The 21498-nt window shown below is 36.2% G+C and overlaps 1 protein-coding gene across 1 annotated transcript in view; it reads right to left on the bottom strand.

The window, feature by feature from the left end:
* FBXL2 (F-box and leucine rich repeat protein 2) overlaps positions 1–21498 on the bottom strand; it is a 60972-nt gene that overhangs the window by 38741 nt on the left and 733 nt on the right. The window lies entirely within an intron of this gene.

Genomic DNA, 21498 nt, shown 5'->3' with positions numbered 1-21498 from the left:
GACTGGAGTTAGGTGGTATCTCAGTGTAGTTTTAATTTGCATCTCCTTGATGATTAGTGAGGTTGAACATTTCTTCATGTGTCTGTTGGCCGCTCGTATGTCTTCTTTTGAGAAGTGTCTGTTCATATCTTTTGCCCACTTTGTAATGGGGTTGTTTGTTGTTTTTTTTTCAGCATGCTTGAGTTCCTTGTAGATCCAAGATGTTAGACTTTTGTCAGAAATGGAGTTGGCAAATACTTTTTCCCAGTCTGTGGGCTGTCTCCCTGCTCTCTTGATGGTTTCTTTGGCTTTGCAGAAGCTTGTCAGTTTAATGAGGTCCTACTTGTCTTAAATATTTTTCAAAAAATTCTTTAAATTAAAGAGCAATAACATAAAGAGGTAGAACGTAAGATTTGTCTCAGACCCATACAGACCCTTTAAACTCAAAATCTCATATTTGTATCAACTGTGGAATCTTGATTAAGTCATTCAGTCTTTGAGCCACGGATTTTTTTTTTTTTTTTGTCTATAAAATCAAGATGGCCAGGCTCGGTGGCTCAGCCTGTAATCCTGTGCCTTTGGGAGGCTGAAGTGAGTGGATTGCCTGAGCCCACGGGTTCGAGACCCACCTGGGCAACTTGGCGAGTCCTCATCTCTACAATAAATAAAAAATCAGCCGGGTGTGGTAGCGCGCACCTGTAATTCCGGCTACTCGGAAGGCTAAGGTGGAAGGATCGCCGGAACCCAGTGGGTTGAGGCTGCGGTGGCTGGGAGCGGCCACTGCAGTCCAGTCTGGGCGACAGAGTGAAACTCCAACTCAAAAAAATAAAATAAGATCAAGATGATTATAACTGCTCTAACTTATAAAAGATTGTTCCGAATATCAAGGAATGATTATGAACTTGCTACAGTGCACAAGAAAAACATTTTTTCCAAAATAATAATCATTAGTAAATGTTAGACTTATGGTGCACGCTATGACTTACCAGAAATATCGGCACAGTTTCTCTCAAGCTGGAGGTAGAACCTTAATAGAACTTTAGAAAAGTGTAGGGACCCTTAAATTGTCACATGAATGTCATTTGTTGATTAGACTTGCCAAGGGTTATTAAGGGTGGCAGAAACCCTTAGAATATGAATTTACACACTTTTGAATTTACACACTTCCTCCATGTCCTTTGATCAGCCAGGATAACAAAATGTTACATTAGGCCCTAGATCAAGTATCTCCAACCCAGGCATGTGGCCCAAAACAGCTAGTAATGCTGTCCCACAAAAATCTTTTAACATCATGTGTTTTTTAGCACTTATTTTCTTTGTGACCCCATGCACAGTTCCATTTTTATAGTTCCAAAGTGATACTATACTTGAAATAAAACAAATTATGGTGAGCTCAAACTATGGAAAATAATTTAACACATTTTGTTATACTGGCCAAACACAGTCCTGTAAACTGCCAAAAATATGCAGCGTTGTTTTCTGTCTTAACATGGGAATATGAAAACAGATTTCAGGATTCCTAGCAAGATTTTCTGTCATTATGTTGTTATATTTGCTACACCATTTTCAGTTGACATCAATATTTTACCTGAAAATTTTCAAATGGAATGCATACAGTTTGTAATCAGTCATTCAACTGAAAATTTGACCATGTCTCCTTATTGGACTTTATTGTAAAACTTATCTTCCTAGAGAAAAATATCCCCGCTTCACAATCACATCTTATTCACAACATCAATTTTTGGCAGCATATACATTTGTAAGTAGCTGTTTTCAAGTATGAAGCACACGAAGAACAAAATTTGAACAAACATTTCTGTCAAGCACCTTGAGAACTCACTAAGAATTGCGACCACTTCCATTGAACCAGACACTGATAAATTAGTTTTACAAAAACAAGGTCAAATTTCCCACTAGTTTTATATTGTTCTCACTTTTCTGAACTTTATAATAAAAAAATATAAAAAATAAAAGAAGTCTTATTATGTATATGCACTAATTATATAATAGAGTTTATGTGCGATCCAAGACCATTTCTCTTTACTCGATGTGACCCAAGGAAGCCAAAAAGTTGGACACCACTATCCCAGATTCTTCAAAGAACTAGTTACTGCACTTAGGGTAATACCTCTAAAGATGGTACTTTAAAGATGGCCAGGAAATTCTGTTCAGTTAGTTGGGGGCTTAGAATTTTATTTTTATTTCTCAACAGATCGTACTATCAAGTGTTGGCAAGGATGTGAGAAAATAGAAATCTCCACATATTGCTGCTGGGAATGCAAGCTGGTGTATTATATTTTAGAAAATATACGTATGTGTAAGACCTGAATTCTGATAATGGGATGCTAGTATAGGTACTATAGGCCCAGTTCTTTTTGTGAAAATTACTAGAGCCTTTGAAGTGTCCATATGGAAGATAAAATTTTTCAAAAGACCACTAAGCCTGTGTTCATACACCAAGGTACATTAGTGAATAGAAAACAATTACCTATTATTAATATAAAACATTCATGTATTATTTAAGAAAATGTTGAATTTGAGATTTCAGAGTATTGTTTTAGAGATACTATTGAAAAGAAAAAACTTTGAATTCTATGAGGTATTTTAAGGGCATCTTCAAATAGTGCAACTATGAAAACTTTAGGCATTATCTATTTATGTGTTTATTTTAATTTTAAAGATGTGGCATACAATTCAGGATTAGGTATACAAGTGGTCATTGTACAGGTATAGTTTGGGCCTCCTATTGGTCCCCACTTTGCCTGGTTTGAGATCAGGTACCCTTATTGATGTCGTGTTCCCCCCCAACTCTACCCCAGCAATATCTGCTACTGTCAATCCGTTTCTTATAGTATGGTAAATGTTCAGAGTCCGCTTATGAGTGAAGGCATTATTTACACTTGTTATCTCAGAGTGTGAAGGCTAAGGGACTGGAGAAAGATTTATCTTTTCCTTTGTTTCACTTGCTAAAACTATAAAGAAATCTAATAAAGAAGATATTAAATCTAAAACTTAAAAGAAACCTAATAAAGAAAAAGAAAGAAAATGATAGAAGAGCAGAACTAGCCTAACATGTATGCACAATCTCTCTTTGGTTTTGACTCTCCATATTTTCTTTTCTTTCTTTTTTTTTTTTGAGTTGGAGTCTTATTCTGTCACTCAGACTGGAGTGCAGTGGCAGCTCCCAGCCACTGCAGCCTCGACCTGCTGGGCTCTGGCGATCCTTCCGCCTCAGCCTTCCAAGTAGATGGAACTACAGGCGCGTGCTACCACACCCGACTAATTTTTGATTTATTGTAGAGATGAGGTCTCACCAAGTTGCCCGGGCGGGTCTCGAACCTGCGAGCTCAGGCAATCCACTCACCTCAGCCTCCCAAAGCGCTGCGATTAAAGGCTGAGCCACCGAGCCTGGCTGTCTCTCCATATTTTCAAGGGGAAGTTAAAGCTAAGACAACTAGCATGCTATTAAAATTTGTAATCATTACATTTTCTGGTAAAGAATAGAAAATTTTATGACTGGGTTTCATTTATTCTTTTACTAACTCATGAATAAAAGTTCCATCATGAATACTGAACACTAAATAGTAACTAAAATAAAATACATCATAAATATCAAATTCGCTTTTGACAAAAATAATTTTAGAAGACATTTTAACAAGAAGCGTACAGTCAAAGGAAAAAACAATGATTTCACAAAAGTGAATTTAGTAATGTAGCAACTCAAGAGGCTAGAACACAGCAAATGAGAATATGTTCTGAGTGAGAAGTGGAAAACATGTATAAAGATTAGGGACACCTGCCCTAGCCAAGAGAGGATGCAGCAACACGACAGTCACAAGAACCAAAAAACAGGAATCAGAAGACAAGTCAAGGAAAGAACAAAACATAGCAGACTTCTCTTCATACCTTTCAAACTTTTCACAAATAGTGTTATTAGATACATTTGAATACATACAAAAGAACAGATGACACATTATCGTTCTTAATAATAGTAGGAATCACTATTCAAACTTAAGAACTAGGGTATTACTAGTATCACTACATCTACTCTGTCTCTCTCTTGTTCCCTTTATTTACTTCTTGACCAATAAATATGCTCATGTCTTGTTTTGTTTTTTGTTTCCTTACTTCATAGTTTTATCACAATATATACATTCCTATTATATCATGTAATTTTGCTTGACTTTTAACCTTATAAAAATGGTACATGCTGTAGAAATCTTCTGCAACCAGCTTTTTTTGGTCAGCATTATAACACTAAGCTTTATCCATGCCACTGTGTGAAATGGTAGTACATTTCGACTGCCTTACAATATTTCGTACTTCAGTCAATGAACATTTGATTGTTTCTAGCATTTTTACTATTATGAATAGTATTGCTATAAACATTTTCATACATGTAACCTGGTTACCAGGTGTACATTTACAGGACCTGCATTAAAATACACTCAAAAGGGCCAATTCAGGTCACAGAATATGCCAATGTTCAATTTTATAGGACAATGACAAACTGTTTTCCAAAGTGTGGTACTATTTCTACCAACAATGTACAGTCATGCATTGCATGATGACATTTCAGTCAACGATGGACTGCATAAATGATGGCTGTCCAAGAAATTATATTATTATATTTTTATTGCACCTTTTCTGTTTAGATATGCAATACTATTCTGCAACAACTACCTACAGTACTCAGTAAAGTAACATGCTGTACAGGTTTGTAGCCTAAAAGCAATAGGCTATATACCAAATAGCCTACGTGTGTGGTAGGCTATACCATATAGGTCTCTGTAAGTATATTCTATGATGTTTACACCACAATGAAGTCACCTAATGATGCATTTCTCACAATACATCCTCATTGTTAAGCAACACCTAACTGTTAAGCAACACCCACTGATCTTCATCCTCTCCAACTGTGGGCATTGCCAGTTTTCTTAGTTTCTGCCAATCTAATGGGGGTAAATGGTCATTTGTAATCTTTACCTGGAAATTCTCTGATTACTAATAATGTGGAAAAATCTTTTCATATTTTTCCTATCATTTGTGCTTCCTCTCCTTAGAAATACCAGTTAATGCCTTTGCCCATTATCCAATTAGACTCTTTGTCTTTTTCTTACTGATTTGTAGAAATTTCTTTTGTAAAATCTGGATACTAAAAAATATGTAAGTTTATGTGCTACAAATGTCTTTTAGTTTCTGGCTTTTATTTCCATTTTCTTCATGGTGTTTTTTTGGTAAATAAAGTTCTTAATTTTAAAGTAGTAAAATTCATCAATCTTTTATTTTAAGGTGAACAATATTTGCATCTTGTTTTAGAAATCCTTTCCTACTCCAAGATCATAGCCTCCTACACAGTTTCTAAGTGTTTTAAAGATTTTCCTTTCACATGTAAGTCTGCAATTCAACTGTGATTTGTTTTTACACGTGTGAGGTAGGATTCCAATTTCTTTCTTCGGTATAAATAATCAATTATTCCAAAGCCATATATACAGAGACCCAAAAAACCCCAGAATTTGTTAATAAAAAATTGTGTATTTATTCTTACATATTTAAACCTCAGTCACCTTCAAAGTACTCCCCATTTGATGCAATACACCTATCAAGACACTTTTACCACTCCTCAAAACAGTTTCTGAACTCAACAATTTTGATGCCTTTTAGTGTTTTTAACGTTTTTGTTCCAGTTCTTCCACATTGGCAAAACATTCCCCTTTGAGGATTTTTTCCATATGGGGAAACAAAAGTTACTCAGGGAGAAACTGGGTGAATAGGAAGGGTGGGTCACAGAGATCATGCCATTTGGGTCAAAAACTGCTAAACACTCAGTGTCGTGTGGGCAGGTGCACTCGTAACTCACCCATCATGAAATGGGCAGATGCATTAAATGAATCGCCAAAAAAACAATTCACTGAAGCTGAACGCAGCCTCTCACAACAATGCTAGCTGGTACACTGATGCTAATGGGTTCCTAGAACACTTGCCCAGCAGGGGAAGTCTGTACTACAAGGGGCCCACCTCCAAAAAAAAAGTAATTCCGTTTTTTGGGGGGTCTCTTCTTGAACTGTCCCTCATTTCCCCATGTTATATTCTGCATCTATGCATGAGTCTGTTTGTGGTTTCTTATTCCACATCAGTGGCAAAGTTGTCTATCCATATGTAAATACTATACTGTTTTACTGAGATAACTTTATAAATCTTGATAGCTCATAAAGCAGTCCCCGCACTTGTTTTTCTTCAAAATATTTTGTCTATTACTTGATTATGTAAATCTAAAATCAGTTTTTTAAAATTGCCCACAAAATTTTGGAAGGCATTTGGATTAGAACTGCATTGAATTCATAGATCTAGGGAGAATGGGTATATTTATAATATTGGGACTTTCTACATATAAATATATTTCTCTCCACTTACTGCAATGTACTCATAATATCTGTTAAGAACACTAAGTCACTTTCCCCATTCAGTACTTCCACATCTTCTAGATTTAGTTCTTAGGTATCTTGCATTTTGAATGCTTGCAATTGGGTAAATAAAACAAATAAATTCATACAAATAAAATAATGTTTCCTAAATGACCTTAATTTCCTTCTTAAACACTCAACAAATATGAACTGAATAAACAGACAAGTGCTTTGATATATTAATTTTTTGAATAATAAAAGCTATATGTGATAATGTCTTCTTTTGGAATTAAGTCATGCGTTAACACACATCAACTATTGTATAGATGCTAAAAAGTGTTCTCTTAAATGTAAGAAATAATAATCAACCACATAAATTCCAACAAATATATACTATTTCCCAAAGCAATTATATAGTTTTCATGGTTGCGATATTGTTCATCAAAATAAATGTGTAACAACACAATAAACTGATATTCTAAAACATAGTTGGTGGCCAGACTCAGCGGCTCAGCCTATAATCCCAGCACTTTGGGGAGGCCGAGGCAAGTAGATTGCCTGAGCCCGCGGGTTCGAGACCAGCCCGGGCAATTCAGGGAGATTTCGTCTGTACAATAAAAATAAAAATAAACTAGCCAGGCATGGTAGCGTGGGCCTGTAGTTCTGGCTACCTGGAAGGCTGAGGTGGAAGGATCGCTGGAGCCTAGCAGGTTGAGATTGGTGTGGCCATGAGTGTGCCACTGCTCTCCAGCCAGGGTGACAATAAACAAACAAACACAGTTGGTGCTTAGAAAGTAGTTAAGTGAAAAAATGAATAATTTTCATTATTCAAATTGTGAATAATTTTCCCAATTAGCTTTTAAAGTTAAAAATTCATATATAGCTGCTTCGTGTATCCATCATACATCCACTTGATGAATTTTTTTTTTTTTTTTTTTGAGTCAGCGTCTCACTTTGTCACCCAGGCTGGATGGAGTGCAGGGGCACGCTCACGGTCACTGCAACCTCGACCTGCTGGGCTCCAGTGATCCTTTTGCCTCAGCCTTCCAAGTAGCAGGAACTACAGGCGCACACTACCATGCCCAGCTAATTTTTTGATTTATTTTAAAGACAAGACCTCACCAAGTTGCCAGGCTGGTCTCGAACCCATGGGCTCAGGCAATCCACTTGCCTCGGCCTCCCAAAGTGCCGGGATTACAGGCTGAGCCACCAAGCCTGGCCAATTTATGTTTTAATTTAATTTTTCAGTAGGCAATGCATTCAAATAATTCCTAGAGTAATTAAAATAATAAAAAGGTATGAAAGAAAAATCTTCAGGATACTGTCCTTCCAGTCCTTCCTTTCCCACCATCCTATATCCATTGTTATTTCTTAGGTGGCCTTAAGAGTTTTATTGTTTTGTAGAAATATATACACATATATTTTATTTTTTTCTTTTCTCTAAAAGATATTAGTTACAATCTTCTGTATTTTTCTTTATCTTAATATTACTATATCAGTGCATAGTGAATTTCTTCATTCTTTTTATGTTATATATCCCTATATACTGTTATTGCAAAATATATCTTTCTAAAATTACATTTTCTATTGCCAGTATGTAGAAATCCAATCAAGCTTTTTATGTTGATTCTGCAGACAGCCATGTTGCTATATTATTTCCAACAGTTTGTTTATTGTTTCTAATGGATTGACAATCAAATGATCTGTGAATAATTACAATTTTGATTATTCCTTTTCAATTTTTACAGATTCTATTTCCTTTTCTCATCTTGAACTTTCAGTACAACATTGAATAGAATCAGTGACAGTGCATCCTTGTGCTATTCTTAGTTTTATAGCAAGGTATTCTAACATTTCACCCTGTTTACTGAGTAACTTCAGTGTAATTAGATAAAGACTTCGCTCACCCTTTCCTTACCACAAATGCCCACAAACCCTTTGTTCCTTTGTGAGAAAAAGGGCTTCCTGCTTACTATCTCCCCTATATCACAAGAGCTTCTGCTCAGTTTCTTGTTTCACAATGCCACAAAAGACCCAGACAATACAGTTTCTCCAACTGAGTTTTGTTCAGATAATTAAGCTGGTTCTGCAAAAAGTATATCAAGGAACATTTATAAATTTAAGGTACTAAGAAGTTGAGGAATCAAAAAACGTCCAGTGCACTTGTGTGATATTACTCTCTCCTTCTTGCATGCAGAATGTTAACACATGGTAATGCCTTAGTTTAATTCCATAGTCTTTATTTCCACAAAAATACTAGCCTACTCAGCTGGATTTGGGCCAACACAGACCCCAATATAGGAGGAGGATGCAGAATGGGTGGGATATACAATAAGGGCCCATGTTTGAACTTTCAATTTCACCTCTCTACTCTTCCTTTGATGTCCAAGGTTGTCAACAGCTAAATTCTGAAAGTAAACTGTGTTCAATTTGGAAAGTTCTGTTGTCACAAACTGATTCTGTCTGTTTGCCTTTCTAGCTTCTGTGTTACCCTTTCCTATGTCTAAAATCTTTCAATAAGACCTCATAAAAAAGGTCATTTTTAAGTTAGGTAAACTCACCATGACACTCCCTCAAGAGGGCTCCCATATTTGCTGAAGTTTGTGCTGAACCTTTTTTTTTTTTTTAGAAAGCAGGATTTATTGAGAGGACAGAAAAGCTCCTGCATGGGAGCGGACTCAAGGGGGTTGCCTGCTGAACCATTCTTGTACCTAGTTTAAGATGTGGACAAGATACAACAGGGGTGATTCAAATTGTAGTTTTATCTGATAGATCCTGGGACTAAGGAACTGTAAAACATCTAAGGGAAAAATCTAGAAAACTCCCATCTTGCTTGGATGGATTCATTCTATGTGAATAATGAGATTTGTGCTAGAAACCGCTAGTTGCTCACCAAATGCACATTCCCTTCTCCTTCATGGGTACACATCTATTGTATATTTCCTAGCCTCCTTTGCAAGTACATATAATTGAGAATTAGCCACGGAAGGTGAGCTCTATGGAGAGATGCCTTGGCTGAAGACAGAAGAGTTTCTTTCAACCAGGTCTTCAATAACTATAGAGAGGAGGGTTGCCCTGCTTACCTTTTCACATACCCAATGCATTACTTGACCAATAAGTAAATTTCTGTTGTGTTTAAGACATTAGATGCATATTAGACATATATGCCACATTAGCCTACCCTAACTATACTAACACAGAAACGGATACCTTGAAGTAGGGTGCTACTGGAACAAAAATCTAAAATATGTGACATTTGCCTACTATGTCTTCCTAGTGGCTGACAGAACAGGAAGCATGGATCCGAGAAGCTGGTAAGACGAAAGCATGTTATGAGATACAGCTGCATATAACTGTGTGGAGGGCAAAGAATGTGGATCTAGAGAAGAGGTTGGAAAGTGCCAAAATGTTAGTGAATAATGGTCTCCCCTTGCTATATTTAACAAGGCATTATAAGAAAGACAGTTCTCAAAAGAATAAGCTGGTTTGCAAGCGGGGGGAAGACAGAGAAACTTAGGGCCTCAGGTAGTTAAGAAAAGCCAACTATTTCTAAACACTATATAGTAGAAAATAAGACTAAAAAGTACTCTGAGCTGCAGATCTCTGTTAAACAAAATAACATCTATAGCAAAGATCAGATGACATCTGCTCCCTTTCATTCCATGTTTATTCCTTCAGATATCTCAAGATGGATACCACTGAGAAACAGAGGCATGTGGACTAAGAAGTGTGGGGGCTAAGGAAACAAGACTAAATAAAATAAAAGATGGCTGCCATCAGTGTCTACGAAAAAACTTTGGGTGTAGTGGTTAGACTACTAAATACTTAAATCCTGTCAAAGAATACATAAACCTGACCCAAAGAATGCTGTGGCTATAAACAAATCCTCAGGTCCCCAAAACTCCACAGGTAAGAAATGGCTATGATACAGGTTGAGCATCCCTAATCCAAAAATCTTAAGTGTAGAATGCTCCAGTGAGCATTTCCTTTTACGGTCATGTCTGTGCTCAAAAAGTTTCAATGGTTGGAGCATTTTGGAAAGGCATATTCCCCTAATATCCACTTCAGATGAAATTGTGGAGGACAGGAAGAAAGTCAGGAAATGAGAACAACCTGCTATGTTTTTCAACACTTAAATAACAATGAAGAGAGAACTTTGTGAAATTAGAAGAACCTTCCCTCACCTACACCTCCATTAAGAAAATTTCACAAATCCCATGCAAAGTTTTAAAAATAAAAAAAAAGAACAGAATGATATACCTACAGACCATTAAGACACACCAGAAAGATATGCCCACAAACAGATTAAAACTGTAGCTTACTATTTCAAAACAAATTAAATTTAAGAAAATGACATAAGACATGAAAGCACAACAACATAAGTCAGAATTAGAAGAAAACTTAGGTTGAGGTGACAGAATTCAAGAAAGAATAGAATTATACATAAAGAAAAATTTTCAAAATAGACTAAACATAGAAAAACACAAAAGTGAATAAACAAAACAGACAAAGCCTTAAAAGAGTAGTCCTCGAAGTGTGTTTCAGAGACCATGAGGGATCTCCCAAACCAGCAGTCCCCAATCTTTCTGACATCAGGGACCAGTTTCACGGTAGACAATTTTTCCACGGACAGGAGCATGAGGATCATCACGCATTAGATTCTCATAAGGAGTGTGAAACCTAGATCCCTTGCATGCACAGTTCACAATAGGGTTTGCACTCCTATGAAAATCTAATGCCGCCACTGATCTGACAAGTGACTGAGCTCTGCTTGCCTGCCGCTCACCTCCTGCTATGCAGGCCTGTTCCTAACAGGCCATGAACCAGTCCCAGTTTGCGGCCCAGGGGTTGGTGACCACTATGCTAGACCCTTTCAAGGAGTCCAGAAAGTCAAAATGATTCTCATAGTAATACTATGAGAATATGTATGCTATTTGCCTTTTCCACTGTGTCAACATTTGCACTGATGGTGCAAAAGAAATGGTGAGTAAAACTTGCCTTAGCCCAGATCAAGAAAGTGGCACTACACCATACTTGGAGTATTTTAGTCTTCACTACCATGCCCTCAGCATTATTTACAAAAAAAAAAAGAAGAAGAAGGAAGGAACTGGTTTCAGTTTAAGCAGAAACAAATTATTAATTTATTGAATCTTGACTTTTGAGCACACATCTTTTTAATTTCTGTGTGACAAAATAAAAGGTACTCATGAACTTCAAATGTCTGTATCAGGGAAAAGTAATTGTCTGAGTTGCAAGCTAGTCATTTTCTTCATTACACACATTTTCATGTAAAAGAACAATAACAAATTATGGCAACTCTGACTAGGGTGCTTAGTTTTTCTTTTCTTTAAAAAAATGAGTGAATTGAGCAAGTCATTAAAAAAAATTATGCCAATGATAAAATTCAAGTTCTCAAGAGAAAATCAGAATTTTGGAAAACCTGCATTGGCTTCTGTGAATTGTTAGCTTCTCAATTCTTAAAGACTTTTCTGATGAGATCAATGGTGATATTGATGAATGTGATATTTTAGTATTATAAAATATGTCAACAATTTACATAATTCAGTGAACCATATTTTCCAAATGGCCAATACATGACATTTCAAAATTCACTTTGAATGAGAAAACAATCCAAAGTAGCAAGACAAAGAGTTTAGTGTAACAGAATACTAAAAGTTAATTGCTGTCGTTTTAGATTTCACACTATAACTAATCTTTAAGAAACAGACCTACCACTTGTTGAATCTGGATGACATAGCAATTAAAATAACCACAATTATCTGAAAAGACTACTAAAATAGTAGCGTTTAGTATTTCCCTTTCCCAACTACATATCTTTGTGATGCTGGATTTTCTTCATCTGCTTAAACCAAAACACACTGCAACAGATTGAATTCAAAAGCAGATACAACAAGGCAGTTGTCTTCAATTAAGCTAGACACTGAAAGCCAGATATTAAAGAGAATCATAAAAGTATAAAACACCACCAGTCTGCTATTTTGCTTTTGGAAAATATGTTACCTTAAATAAGAATCTTACTTATATTAACATCTAACGGACTTATTATTATTTTTAGATGAATTAATAAACATTATTAGATTTTTTGTTTTAATTTCTAATAAGATACTTCTAAAAATTAGCCACATTTAAAATAAAATTCTTTGGAGTCCTCAGTAAATTTTTTTTTTTAATTTTTGAGTTGGGAGTCTCTCTCTTTCACACAGGCTGGAGTGTAGTGGCATGCTCACAGCCACCACAGCCTCAACCTGTTGGGCTCAGGCAACACTTCCGCCTCAGCCTTTCAAGTCGCTGAAACTGCAGGCATGCACCACCACATCCGGTTAAATTTTTTTTTTTTTTAATTGTAGAGATGACGTCTTGCCAGGTTGCTCAGGCTGGTCTTGAACCCGTGGGCTCAGGCAATCCTCTCACCTCGGCCTCCCAAAGTGCTGGGATTATAGGCATGAGCCACAGCGCTCAGTCTCTCTCTTTTTTTTTTTTTTTTTTTTAAAGAAACATGGGTCTCACTCTGTCACCCAGGTTTGAGTGCAGTGGTGCAATCATAGCTCACTGTAGCCTCAAACTCCCTGGGCTCTGGCAATCCTCCACCTCAGCCTCCTGAGTAGATGAACTGTAGGCATGCATTACTATGCCTGGATGATAAGTTGTCATCTTTTCCCCCCCCAACCTGAAATCTTTCTCTGTCACCCAGGTTGCAGAGCAGTGGCATGATCATGGTTCACTGCAGCCTCAAACTCCTGAGCTCAGGCAATCCTTCAGACTCAGCCCCCTGAATAGCTTGGACTACAGGCACATACCACCAAGCTCAGCTAATAAATTTTATTTTCTGTTATAGATGAGGTTTCACTATGTGGCCCTGGTTGGTCCTGAACTCCTGGGCTCAAGCAATCCTCCCATCTTGGCCTCCTAAAGTGCTAGGATTACAGGTGTGAGCTACTGCACTCGGCCCATTAATTTGTAAGAGTGTAAAGGCACCCCCCAAAAAAGATGAAGAATAATGCCTTCAGGCAAATAAAAGATGAAAAGATATAAAAAAAGCAAAATAAATAAAATAAAATAAAAATAAAAGAGAAATAAAAATGATTTAAGAGGAAGTTACAAACAACAGAGGCAAAGAATATCTAAATTAGAGATAATAGGAGTTCCTGAAAAAAAGGAAGGAAGGGAAGTAAACAGAACAAATACTAAAAATTATAATTCAAGAAATTTTTCATAAGATAATGATTTGAAACTATGTATTTGAAAAGAATACCACATATTCTCAGACTATCAGCTCAGAACAAGTACCAGTACCAAGGCATGTTCTAGCAAAATTACCGGATCTAAAAAAAAAAAAAAGAAAGAAAAGGAAAAAAATGTCTTTTGGCCATCCATGCAAAATGAGCATATACAAAGATTTACTCTAGGGATTTACTCATTTATCTCGATTCTCTCTTATGTATACAGGGCGTATACCTGTTGTTAAACTTATGGGTAAAGAAACTATGGTACATATATAAAATGGAATATCATTTAGTCATAAAAAGAAGGAAACCCTGCCATCTGAGACAACACAGATGAACCCATAGGATGTCATGCTAAGTAAATAAGCCAGACACAGAAAGACAAATGGTATATGAGCTCACTTATATACGGAACTAAAAAAAGTTGAACTCAGAGAAGCAGAGAGTAGAACAGTGGTTGCCAGGGGGTTGAGGAGCGGGTAAATAGGGAAACGTTGGGCAAAGGGTACAAACTTTGTTTTAAAATGACCAAGTTCTGGGTCCCTGTTGTTGTGTTAATAGATGAGCTAATTTGATTATGGTAATCATTACAGAATGTGTCAAATCATTATGTGGTACACCTTGAATATGTCCAATCTTTGTCAATTAAATATTTTTAAATAAAAAGTTAAAAACTTTAAGTGTATATAAGGATATATTAAAAATATTAAAAGAACTAGAGATAAAAAGGAATAAAGATTAGATTATCATCAGACTTTTCAACAGCAAAGCCTTATGCCAGAAGAAAATGGAATCACATATTTAAAATAATCAGGAAAAGAAAATATAAACCAACCGGACACAGTGGCTCATGTCTATAATCCCAGCACTTTGGGCAGTCAAGACAGGAGAACTGCTTGAGCCCAAATGTTCAACACCAGACTGGACAACATAGCAAGACTTTGTCTCCACAAAAATTAAAAAAAAAATTAGCCAGGCATGGTGGAACACTCCTGTAGCCCCAACTACTCAGGAGGCTGAAGTGGAGGGATTGCCTGATCCTAGAAGGTTGAGGCTGCCATAAGCCATGATCATGCCACTGTACTCTATCCTGAATGACAGAGAAATCCTGACTCAAAAAAGAAAATATGAGAGAGAAAAAAAAAAAAGACAATATGAACCAAGTTTATATATAGCAAAATTGACTTTCAAGTATGAAAGGCACAAACTGTTATCAATGTAAAATACTCAACAAATATTGTTCCCATGAACCCTTCCTGATATTTTCTGGAGAATAAGCATCAGAAAACAAAGTGACTACACAGAAGTTGAATATGGGCTGGTAGTGAGTATTCAATAAGTTAAATGCAAGTTAAAAAGGAAAGAGTATAATTATATGGTAGCTAAAAGCTCTGACAATGTAGATTTATCACAATCATTAAAAAATGGAGGCTGGGAGCCAGATAGACTTTCCAAACTCTCTGAATGAGTGGACTGGTAATTGGGTTTTCCTGCTTAAGAAACTCTGCAAACACTGGAAAAAGTCCAATGCATGGCCACAAGGATCACCAAAAAAAAAACTCAAGGAAACATGACACCAAAGAAACAAAATAAAGCACCAGTAACCAATCCTAAAAATGGAGATTTACAGACTGCTTGACAAACAATTTAAAGTAGTTGTCTTAAAGTAGCTCAAGAGAATACAGATAGACAACTAAATAAAATCAGGAGAACAACACATGAACAAAATAAGTTCAACAAAGAGACAGAAATAATAATAATAAAAAGAACTAAACAGAAATTCTTTAGCTACAGGACACAGTGACTTAACTGAAAAATTCCACAGAGAGTTTCAACAGCAGAACCAATCAAGCCAAATAAAGAATCAGTGAACATGAAAACAGATCATTTGAAATTAACCAGAGGAACAAAAAGACAAAAAATAATGAAAAAGAGTGAAGGGAGCCTATGAGAATTATGGGACACCATCAAGTGAACCAATATGTACATTATGGGGGTTCCAAAAGGAGCAGAAAAAGGAAAAGGGATAGAGAGCTTATATAAATAATGACAGAAAACTTCCCAAACCTGGGAAAAGATGTAAATATTCAGATACAAGAAGCTCAGAAGTCTTCAATCAAGTTCAATCCAAACAAGACTACATCAAGACATAGTATAAGGAAACTGTCAAAAATGAAAGAAAGAGAGGATCCTGAAAGCAGTAAGAGAAAAGAAGCATATCACATACAAAGGAATTCCAGTATGGCTATCGCAAACTTCTCAGCAGAAACCTTATAAACCAGGAGAGATTAGAATGATATATTAGAATCAGTAAAAATACTATGCTGGCAGTATAAAGAACTCCTACAAATCAATAAAAAACAGATATATAACCCAATAGGCAAAAACCAAAAACATGAACTTCACAGAAGTGGTAATACATGTGACTGATAAATATATAAATGGATACTCAATATTAATAAATTTATAAATGGATACTCAATATTACTAGAATTCAGGAAAATTCAAAACAAAAGCACGAGATACCTTTTTGCACTTCTTTGGCACAAATTAAGATACTTGACAACACTAAGTGTTGGAAAGAATGTCACTAAACTAAACCCCTTTTCCAGTGGCCCTACACAATGGCCACAACAATTTATATATCCACCTGAAGTATTTCCTACCTCCTTGCCAAAAACTGGTAATATCAAACTTTTGGGTGATACTGTTATTTTTATTTGCATTTAAATATGGGCCTGGTTGAGCAACTTTTGTACACTTATTGCCATTTGTATTTCTTCCTTTGTTCACAGCCTCTTCAAACTGTTTTTGAAATAGAATTAATCCACCTCATGCTTAATAATTTTGTTTTTTCTTTGTATACTGAAGGATGCAGCTCGTGCTTACCATATGTATCTAATTACTTCACCCACCACTGTGCTATTTATCTTAGGTATGATAAATTTTGACATACTTTACTATTCATAGAGTCAAATTGACTAATCCTTTCTTTTTTTTTGAGTTGGAGTCTCACTCTGTCACCTAGACTGGAGTGCAGTGGCCGCTCCCGGCCACCGCAGCCTCGACCTGCTGGAGGACTCTGGCGATCCTTCCGCCTCAGCCTTCAAGTAGCTGGAACTACAGGTGCGCACTGCCACGCCCGGCTAATTTTTGATTTATTGTAGAGATGAGATCTCACCAAGTTGCCCAGGCGGGTCTCGAACCCGCAGGCTCAGGCAATCCACTCACCTCAGCCTCCCAAAGGCGCAGGATTACAGGCTGAGCCACCGAGCCCGGCTGACTAATCCGTTCTCCTGTAACTACTGAATTCATAGTTTCAAAACTAACAGACATCTAAAATAACTTTCCAGGGATAAGGCTCTAAGGCAGAATGTATCTTCTTTCTATCATCCCTCTTGTCAGTGGAGTTTTACTGGTGTTTCATGCCATCTCAGCATACATAAAAAATGCATAGGCACTATCAGAGTTTTTATATACAAGCATTTCCCCAACCTGGACTAAAGATAATTTATTTCTGCCATGATTTGGATTTAGGTGCCAACTCTAAAACAGTGTATAGTAGTACCCAGAGGTAATGAAAAGAAAGAGAAAACTTCTGCATTTGATTTCAACATACACATTCATTCAGTCCCACATTGCTTCATGCCAGGTAAAAAAAAAACCAATAAGAGCAAACAAACTATTTTTTAAAAGAGACTTTTAGCCAAAAGGAAACATCTGCATAGATGATTAAACTTGAAACTGCAGTATGTACCCTCAAAAGAGCATCTTACCTGTTAGGATGCCCTGAATACATATAAGGCAGCGAGCAGCAAAGACAGCAGGAGATAGAGGCACCAATCCTTGAAAAAGTTCACGGAGTGCTGAAACCAACCAGCAGGCAAGAACACCCACTCAATGACACCCACAACAGGAACGAACACTTTCTTGCAGAGCTCACCAAGGTCTCACAAACACACATAGGTACTGAGCTGTACATTAATGATTCCAACAAAAACTATAATTATTTTCACTCACAGGATTGCCTTATATATTTTAGAAAAGGAAAATCTGAAAATGTATGTGCTAGTCATTTTATAATTTTCCCTAGCAAATTCAACTAAAACTGTCATACTACATGAAATTGTGTATTTGATTTTTCATATTGCCCAGAATTATTAGGCTCAGCTCCATCATCAAATCTTCTTGCATCAAGCCAACAAACACTGTATTTAATTTTATCACATATTCACTTAGGTTAAAAAAAAAAAAAAGAAAATTATATAAATAATGGTGATTTAATTTTTGTAAATGTCTAATAAGTGTCTTTCATTGCTTTTTGTCACTAACAAGAGCTTTGTCTTCTTAGAATGTTTTAAATTATTTACTGCAGGCGTCAGTCACTATCCTCTGTAAGGTAGTTCGCGTGTTTTTTCACTTTATCATTAACATGGTTGAAAGCAACCATAACAGAAATTAAAACTTAAGGTCAAATTAATATTAAAATTTATCATCTGAATTTTAGGCAATATTAAACTCACATAAAACATCTTTCTCAAGTAGGGAATAGTTCCTTCCAAAAGACTGTCTTTTTTATAATATAATTATCAGTTGTCACACCACCACCAGTTTGCTTAAGCCCTAGTAATTGTCAGTTTAATATAAGATGGTAGTATGCGATTTCTACTGAGATTAAAATTAGTCCAGTTTTATGAAATGAAGTACTGGGCCTACATAGACTTAATAACCAGGTTCTTTACTGAGATATTTTTATCAACAGCATATGCTAAGGTTCATTTGCATTAAAATTGACTGCATTGTCAAGTAGCATTTAGTAAGTACTCAGACGTGCAAACTTGATATTAAGAACAATAAGCACTAACATTGATTTAATACTTATTAGGCACTAGGTATTCTAAGAACTGGCCACAACCTCATAAAGTAAGAACTACTACTATTGCTGTTTTACAGATGGGAAAATTAAAGACCAGAGAAATAAGTAAATAAGGTTACAGAACTAACAAATGTTAAGAGTTGAAATTTCAACCCAGAAAGTCTGGTTCCAACAGTTATACAGACAATGAAAATGTGGACAAATATATGCAAGGACAATCCAACTCACTAACAGAAAAATGTTGCAACAAATTAAATATTTCCATTGACATGCACATTATATAACTGACTCCCAAGAAAAATAAAATTACAAACTGCTTTGTCAAGCTGTGTGAGAACAAAGGGTAGAGAGAGAGAACTTGAGTATCTTATGAGCTAAAGCTAGGGTTAAAAGAAAGCAAAACTGTAAAAACTTGCTCAGTAACAAACTAAAAATAGGTAGTAGAGCAATCTGTGAGTTAATAATAACGAATATTCTTTAAACTAGCAATAAATGACCAGATGAAAAGCAAACAGATTTTGCTGTGGATTCAAAGTGATATTTGAGAGATGAAAAGAAGCACATTATTCCAGATTATGTTTGCTATTGGTTCCAAAGGGGAAGCTGAGGCTTCACTTCATAGGATTGTATCAGAAGCAAGTCCAAAACTGAAGATGGTGGTAACAGAAGTTGTCAAAAATAGCAGAAGAGAAAATGACTTGGACTGCATGCAAATAAACCAAGTCACATCTATTGATGAAATAAGATTGAGGGTGAGTGGGAACTCAACAAGTAAGTCTACAATAGGAAGCAAAAGGGTTAGCTGAAGGCAGATCTTAAAAATATGAAGATATTGTTTACCTTAGCAGAAAATGATCAAGAATTAAACTTCATGAGGCAGGGGGCTCTGTTGCACCCACTCTTGTGGAATTAGCCAGTGATAAAGATTGCCACTTATGTAACTTGGTTCAAACCCTTCTTCAAAGCTGTCTAGAAAGGATAGCTAGGAAAGGGGCAAGCTGCTACCACTGAGAATGAAAAGTCTAAGAGTAAAATGACTTAGAGGCCAGCAAAACATTTTCAAAGTAAAACACACAATTGGCTAGAGTTAATTTTGAGATTCTTAAGTCAGAGAAGACCTGTAAAGTTTAAATTTCTCATCCAGACTCCAAAATAAGAATAGAAGTGGCAAGGTAAATCTATGAAGAGCCATGTTACCAACATTTGCTCTCAAACAGCAATTCTTTCTGAAAACATATCCACACATGGGCCTTGCCGCATGCTTCTATAACTATATATATCTACATCTAAGTATTCTATAGCTGTACCTAGTGTTGACAAACTCCAGGATTCTTAACAGCTGAGTCCATCACAGATCTTTAACAGAACTGAAATTTTTAAGACTACAGTTCAGAAATCACACTATCACAGAAAGTGATATAATTCCTTACTTTTATTTTTATTTTTTTGGTATCAAAAGACAGAAACTGTTCCATGGCTGAGTAGAATATGAAAGCCAACCCTACCAGAAGGGAAAAAAAAAACACATTAAGTTAGTAGCCTTGAGTCACAGATAGCAGCAGTATGCATGAAAAGGGTAGAAACAATCACACCCTACTGTTTAATGACCAACATGGGTCTGCCTAAAGCTGGTTATGATTCCCAGAGTAAGAACACCATATTCATATTACAGCTCGATGCCTGTTCTAAAGAAATGTTCAGATCGAGACGGGAAGCATTGCACAAATCTAGGGGATACTACCTATACTACAGTCTGTGTAGATGGTGTCCGTGCAGTTTTATAGTGACAACCTGTCTACCCTGACTCAGCCATATTGCTTCCAATAGCTTACTATGCTTGATCAAGGTCCTTGTAGGTTTATATGACAAATATATATTCCTTTTATTCACCACATGCTTACTAAAGTGCCAAAGAATATTCTCTTCTATCTAAACAAATATTTGTTTTACTGGAATAAAATAATTGATATTTTCCATACAATGCTGTCAGTTAATCTTCTTTTATTAACTGAGAAGAAGGAACTCATGACAACAGTGTCAAACAATGCTGGATGACTAATGAAACACCTCCTAAAGCCCCTTAAGTGTGGTCACTGCCACAAACAAGATAGGCCCTCACCCCATTACTGACTCAAGGAAAAAAGTTTAACCTCCTGATGACAGCAAAGATGAGTAATCTGTGGCATTTACAAAGTATTCTGTGGTGAACTCAAGAAAAGAATTTAAAAATTATTCTCAACATTAAAACAAAACTCATAGACATTCCCCAGATGTTATAATAAGATTTAGTATAGTCAGGGAGGAGTCATCTGGTCAATCTCTTATTTCATGTCAGTACTTCCCCAAAATTGGAATATTAAGAGGGTTCCATGGTCAATGTTTTAAATACCACATGTTTTAAATGCTCCACATCCATCTTGGAGCATCACCATGCACATTAGCCTACAAAGGCTCTGAAAAGTCCTGCAGTAAGGAAATTGGTTTTGTTAACCTAGTGTTCCCCATACTTGTTTGACCACAAAACTTGTTTTTTGTTTTGTGGTATACCAGTGATATGAGAAACAGAGTTAGGGAAACGTGACTCAAAGATTATCATGTATATATGTATTAATTCTTTTTAAATAACTAAAATGTTTTTTAATGTTTAAAGAATTGAAAAATAACAACTAGCCAGGCACTATGGCTCACACCTGTAATCTCAGCACTTTGGAAGGTGCAGGTGAGAAGATTGCCTGAGCCCAGGGGTTTGAGGCCAGCCTAGGCAACCTGGCAAGACCTCATCTGTACAAGAAATCAAAAAAATTAGCTGGGCATGGTGGTGTGCACCTGTAGTTCTAGATACCTGGAAGGCTAAGGTGGAAGGATCATCTGACCCTAGCAGTTATGGTGGTCATGAGCATGCCACTGCATTCCAGCCTAGACAAGAGATTTCAACTTAAAAATTTTTAATTTTAAAATAAAAACTAACAGCCAAAACTAAAATAAGATTTCCTTT

Source organism: Carlito syrichta, unplaced genomic scaffold (genome assembly GCF_000164805.1).
Source record: "Carlito syrichta isolate Samal-C Ts95f unplaced genomic scaffold, Tarsius_syrichta-2.0.1 Scaffold313175, whole genome shotgun sequence".
NCBI classification, from domain to species: domain Eukaryota; kingdom Metazoa; phylum Chordata; class Mammalia; order Primates; family Tarsiidae; genus Carlito; species Carlito syrichta.
Note: the sequence above shows the minus strand (reverse complement) of the source record. Positions and strands in the feature narration are given on the sequence as shown.